This window comes from Pteronotus mesoamericanus, unplaced genomic scaffold (assembly GCF_021234165.1).
Source record: "Pteronotus mesoamericanus isolate MK-2021 breed Mesoamerican mustached bat unplaced genomic scaffold, CSHL_Meso_final contig_56, whole genome shotgun sequence".
Classification (NCBI taxonomy): Eukaryota; Metazoa; Chordata; class Mammalia; order Chiroptera; family Mormoopidae; genus Pteronotus; species Pteronotus mesoamericanus.
In genome coordinates this window covers 15,617,482-15,624,256 of record NW_026555201.1, presented here as the reverse complement: position 1 = coordinate 15,624,256, position 6,775 = coordinate 15,617,482, and positions in this window count along the sequence as shown.

Genomic DNA, 6,775 nt, shown 5'->3' with positions numbered 1-6,775 from the left:
AAACTAATTAATGTAGCTGGATATTATCCAGATTGATTTCTGATACCAAAGGATACATCATCATTTATTCATAAGCCCTCTGTACAGTAAATGTCAATTGCTGGATAACATTTCTGAGGAGCCGCCTAATTATGCAAGGGTACATAACAATTATTCTGTGATATTGTTGAAAATTATCTTTCCATCCTTACTTGTTGGGAATTTAATGCAAGACGTGCCCTTTATTTTCATCATGGACAGAAAAATATGCTCTTTAAGGTGGACTTTGTTGAGGTTTCTGCTCAGGGTTTTAATCATTTTTTGTGGGATACCACAAAATAAATGGAATATTGGAAAGCTCAACATTACAGGTTAAACTAGGGATCGTCAGATTCTCATAAGCTCGAAATATTTACGTATTTTCTCTCATCAGCACTTTATGGACAGTCTGGAATATCAATATTAAACTTCTCTTGACGAATTGGTTCACATTAGGTAAGAACTTATTTTTTGTTTTCATTTCTTCTTTCAGACAAAAATGACTGGTGTTCTAGTAGATTTTAGCCTGTGCTTTTTCCCTCCAAACATTTCACTTTAGAAAACTTACTTTGAAGAATATAAATTCTAGGCACAAAATAAAAGCACGTTTGTTTGGGGGGGGTCCTATTTACATATACTATATTGTGCTTGATAGAATTAAGGAGATATTCAAAACCGTTAACACAGGGACAGAATTTTGCCATGAAGAAAGCATTGTAACCACTTGGCCAAAATGTCTAAAAAGAAATGTGCTTTTTAAAATTATCTGTGGTGTATACAACTGAAAGCAGTATACCTCATAAGATGGATTCATTCATGCCTTTAGTCATTTAGTAAATATTTATTACCAGGGAATGTGTTACAGGGTTGAGAAAGACCAATAGATGAGACCTAGACCCTCCTCTAAGTAGCTTACAGTTTAGAGACCTAGAAAATTGGTAACTTTTATACTTTTATACAAAGCCTTTCTGGAGAATGTGACATCAAGAAAGCAAAGAACACAGGTAGGTGAAATAGTGCATTTTAAATAAAGGAAAAAGCATGTGATACTTTTTTTCAGGAGAGTGGAAAAGGCTAAGAGTGCTTTACTATGACCACAGCCTATTTCAGGGGTGAAGATGGCAAGCGCTGAAAGATGGAATTTCTTTATTATGTTGATACTGTTTGTAGATTATGAAAATTGTTACAGTAAAGCATGAGATAAACAGACTAATTCAATCTTAGACTACAAAGAAATTTTAGACACTTTTACTAGTCCTGTGTATTAGACATATTCTCTGACACATTGATACGTGATCACTATATCCTCTGCTTTAAAAATTACGCTAACAATGAAGTCACCGTCTCTCAGGCAGGCCATTCCAATGCTAGAAACCTCACTCAGAAAGTATTTCTTTAGGATCCCCTTTGTGTCAGAGCTACAAATGCTGAACAAGCTAGATATATCTATCCACATGAAGCTTTTAGTTAAAGGTATTCCAGACCCATCATCAAACAATTATAATACAAACTAGTAAATAATACATTTATTTCAAAAATCCTTACTATGTGTCAGGAACTGTTTTATTTATTTTTTTTATTGTAAAATATACATAACAAAATTAACTATTTAAACCGTACTTAATGTAAAATTCAGTGGCAGTTACATTTACAGTGCTGTATAATCGTTGACTCTCCTGTGCTGTTTTAAATGCTTGGAAAATATGAACTCATTTAAAGAACAAAACTTTAAGGAACAGATATTATTATGTCCATTTTACAGTTGGAAAAACTGAGAAAAAGTGGGAATTTCCTGGGGGAAACCTGAGTAAGGGGACTGACTCCCCACCCACCTCGGCCCTTGTTTCTGTTGTAAGAGATGAATTCAAACAAAAGACAAACGCATATACTGGAAATGAGACAGCAAATTTATGAAACACCTAACGAGCACAAAGCTGCAAGCAGGCACCCAGATAGTCTGAATCCCCCACATATAGAGGAAATAAAGTTGTTAGTAAGTTTGCTCTATACTGTTGGGGACCACTTAGTGTGGTATCGGGAACTGTAGCCGCACGTGAGTTAGGACTTGAAAAGGCCCTGTAAGCCTCGACTAGAAAACTAGGAACGCTGGAAGCTGGCGTGACCCGATACTGACACCGAGGGTACCCTGGGAGATCTGGACTAAAGAATGCTATATAATTACTGAAGCTTGCTCTGTTTTGCATTGCCCTGATAAGGAAAAACCAGGTGTTTGCCTTCACAGCAGGGACAAGCTGCCTGAGCCCGCAAGACTGACAGACCCCGATCTAAATATCGATAGCCTTTTGATACGTATTGTTAAGCTTTGCAGGCAAGCTGTATACCTCTGTGCATTCCTGTTCTCAATAAAAGCCACTTCAAAGAAGGGCTGGGGGCAATCTCCGTTAGAGGGAACCCCCTTTTCCTGACAGACAAATCATATCTGGTACAATTTATTTCTTCACCAGCAGCATCTGGGAAAACGCTGCAGGACAGAGCCTACCTCACTATACAATTGAGCTGAGGCATAAATGGGCACTCAGTTATATTGGTGTTCAGAGGTTATATACTTTGTTCAATTCCTAGGTTCCTCCTCCTTCCCCTTCTAAACTTTGGGAATAATTCACAGCTGCAAAAGCTTTCTTTCTCAGTTAGTAAAGACTCTTTGTCTTAGTGAAATTGCTACAGAGGCTCCCTTTCCCAGCACAGGGTCTCGAGGACTCCCTTCCTCCTGTGTTACCCCAGCTTGTGATGTGTGGGACCCCTGGCAGTCTTATTAGACCAGGCTCAGGACTGCTGAGTAAAGAGACATGGCTCCCTCCTCTTCCCTGCCTTAGTTCACCACCTCTCCTACCTAACAGGATGGTGAACTTACTTTATTAAAATATAATGTGCCATTAATGCACACTTAATAAAAATCTAAAATTCCCAAGAAAATATACAGCACCATTAGAAAAACGAATGAAGGAGGTGAACAGGGACAAAAAAAAAAAAAAAAAAAAAGCCAAAAATAATGTGCTGAGAGGTGGTCTCAGGAACTACCCAACAGTCCGCCTCTATCCCAAAGTCAAACCATAAAATTGAGTATAAATCTGGAAATATTTATATGAAATACTGACTCCTAAATTTGCATTACTCTTGCATTCTTGAGCTCAGTATTTATTCAGTAAGGTAATATATATATGCAGCAACTCCTAGATATCTTCCCTAAAAGAACAGCATTCTCCTGGACTATCGTAATAACTCTTAAAAAATATATTAGTAAATCTAAGTTCAGTTTAAGAAAACATGTTAAAGTCTACTACTGGCTCAAGGAATAAAAAGTAATAGCATTTACCTCACAGAATTATTGAGAGGATTATATAAATTATTATATATGAAGCACTTAGTGCTGGCACATTTTAAACATTACTTACTATTAGGTATTTTAAAATTAATACTATTAATAAATTATACCTCATTTTCATTTATATTGAAAAGAATTAAAATAAATTTTTAACATTTAGCCGTTTGTGAGAATAGTATGCATTCTCAATACATACCTACTGGATTATTCTAATGATAATCAGTGTTGTCTCACTAGCTTCAAGATGCAAATCCAATGTGTACAACTCCAGTTGAGTTCCCTGTGTTTTTGACTAGGGAGCACACTTTCCTGAGGGAAAATGTGAGTTCCAGTAGGAGCAATGGTTAGGGGATTCGTTTGTTTTGTTACTGTGGTGTGTCAGTCTGGGTACATTTACGCAGATTATATTACCTAGTTTTAACTAAGCCGAGTACCATAAAACGATCATGTCTTGCAAAATTCATTGAAAAAATATTGCAGATTGTAGTGGTAAAGATGCAAGTACAAGCAAACAATATCAATCATTGGCATAAACATCTATTTTACACTTATTTTTAAATTCATTTTATATCATCTTTTTAGGTTTAAGTTTTGTGTATTTTGCTCTGTTATAAAAATATACACAATGTGCGCTTAATGCTACGGGTTGCTTCCCATAGGTGCCTGTACCGAGGTTCAAACCCACAACCTAGATAAGTACTCTGACTGGGAATCAACCGCAGCCTTTTGGTGTACAGGACGAAGCTCCAACCAACTGAGCGACCTGGCCAGGACTACAGGGACTGTATTAAACCACGTCTTCACCATTGCTCCTAAGTGTTAAGAATGGGATAAATCTGGCCGAGCTAAGACTGACAGGTCTGATCACTTAATCTCCAAGCAATTAGGCAATTTCTGGGAATTTGAAACAAAGTCTAGTAGGACAAAAAGATCCCTAGAAAATCACACTGCTCAAACCCTGAGTTAACTGCCTTCCTTTATTTGAAAAGGCCAAGCCCAGACCAGTTTGTCTGATGAATCCAACGTGAGTCAAATAGGAGGGTTACTTACAGTCACTATTAAGGATAAGATCTGTTCAGAATGAAAGAATTCCAAGTGATACCAGGCCTCCCAAGACATCCTGTCAACCTGTCAAGAGTCTGTTGTTATGATCACAAGAAAGAGAAGATACCTCCTTGGTCCAAAATTTTCCCCTTTTGTCAATGAAGGGAAACTCCAGTAGTAAGGCAGAGGCCTCTGCTCACAGCTTAAGTGTAGATACAACGCTGTGCAAGTGGACACCCATTTTTTGAGAACTGTCACTGCTAGCTCATTCTTGTAGCAGTGTCAATTTAATACTCTTTGACAAATATTTCTTCAAAATCAGAGAATATAATTCTGTAAAAATTCAGTTTTCATGTGGCCTATAGAATTTTAGTTAACCTGATAAAAATAACTTACATGTACTTGGATAAATAAGGAGTCTGAAGAAGGAAGTAATTCTATACAAAATCAGAGGCTATGTTAATTATTAATGAAAAGGTTTAGTTAAAAATCCATGAAGACAATACAAAATAGAAAAGTATATTCCATATATGTTAATTTACCTATAGCTATTTCAAACTGCTAGTTAAGGAGTAATTATGAATTAAAATTTTAATAATGTAATAGATAAACAAATAGCAATAGTTTACTTAAAAGATAGTGACTTCATTTACATGATACCAAATAGCAGTGTTAATTTTATGTATCCATGTGGCTAGACTATAGAGGCTAGTGTTTGATCAAAAACACTAGTCTAGATATTGTAGTAATGTGGATGGGCTAGGTCCAATCAATTAAGAGCAAAGACAGAGATTTCCTGAAGGATTAGTGCTTTCAGATTGCAAAATAGAAACTATGCCTTATTTTCCAGGCTTCAGATTCAAAAATACAATAGCAACTCTTACTTGAGCCTCCATCCTGCCCTTTTGTTCTACAGATTCCAGACTTGCTAGCTGCCATCTCATGTAAACTAATTTCTTAAAATCTCTCCTCCACCCTTTTTCTCTCTCTCTCTCTCCACCTCCCCCTGGTGGTTTTCTGAAATACTTGGTTTCATTTTTAACAAAGCATCAATCAACCGAGAACATGGAAATGCCTAGGTATTTGGCAATGTATATTAAATAACTCTCAGTTAAAAATACATCTAAAAGTGATTTTTAATATTTATAACTGAGGGAAGTTGGTGGAGTTGTTACCAAACAAATTGACCCTTGGAAGGGGGCGGTGCCCAGATGCTTTTACCAAAACTGACACTCCCCTTCCGTGGGGTCCCTCTGCTGTAGGTCCTTTGCCCGCCGCCCTTAGAATTATGGCTCTGAATGGCACAGTTTGGTGAAAAGGAAAGGAACTATTTATTCAGAAGTTATACAGGTTTGATTAATGGCTAAATGTCACCCTTAAACTTCAAAATCCCTTTAAAACAATCACCAGCTCACGCACAGTCCTGCCTCTCCCCCTTTGCCCAGTCAGGCCAGTCAGGGGTACCGTCCTTCAGAAGAAAAAGAACAGAAGTCCAGGGCTCGGCTAGGCAGGCCTCTCGCGGGTCTCAGCACCATCCACTGTGTCGCGTTAATCTCCAACTCTTACTCCATAACCATGTGGCACCTTCTCCTGGCCCAGTAGCAAGAGTCCTTCCTCCCCTCTTGCTTTCCCCGTGGTCTTCACACTATTACCCAGAGTCTGGGTCCCTTTGTCTCTCTTGTGTGTGCCTGTGTCTCTTCCTTCCGTCTCCAGTTACATTCTGTATTAAGTCTTTTAAACCTTCCTGATTAGCTTTGGTGATATTCAAAATAACCCTCTTTGCATATGAGGAATGAAGCTATCCTGTTATTGACATGCAAACTGACTCTAAATGGCCCTGCTCAAGGCTCCCATTCCCCATGGCGGCCTGCCCTGGGGTGGGGAGAATATATTTTTTCTTGGACACCCCATTTTCTGGACCCTGTTACAAATGCCCTTTGTGGGGGCCCTGGCTGTGCCCCGTTACAGAGTCAACAATTCAACATAAAAGATTTTTAAAACTGTATTAATGAAATAATAAGGTGGGTTTTTATTTTTTTGTTTTCAGGTGAAATGCCAGAATTGAGCAATTCTTTGGTTTGTAAAGATGTTGTTAACTATATGCATAGTACATATAATTTTTTTATAGGGTTTTAAAAGTTATACTATCTGCATTAGTTATACAGGACCTATTTTTTAAAAATCTCTTAAGACTGATTTTAATTTTCAGAACATAATTTTACATATCAAAGTTTTAAAATGTAATTGACTTCCCTTTTTGAATATTCTGTTCTCATCCATTTCCACAAATATATGACAATAATATAACATGACATGACACCTTAATAATATTTTTTTTCTGAAAATATTGATAGTATTCTTAAAGGAAAC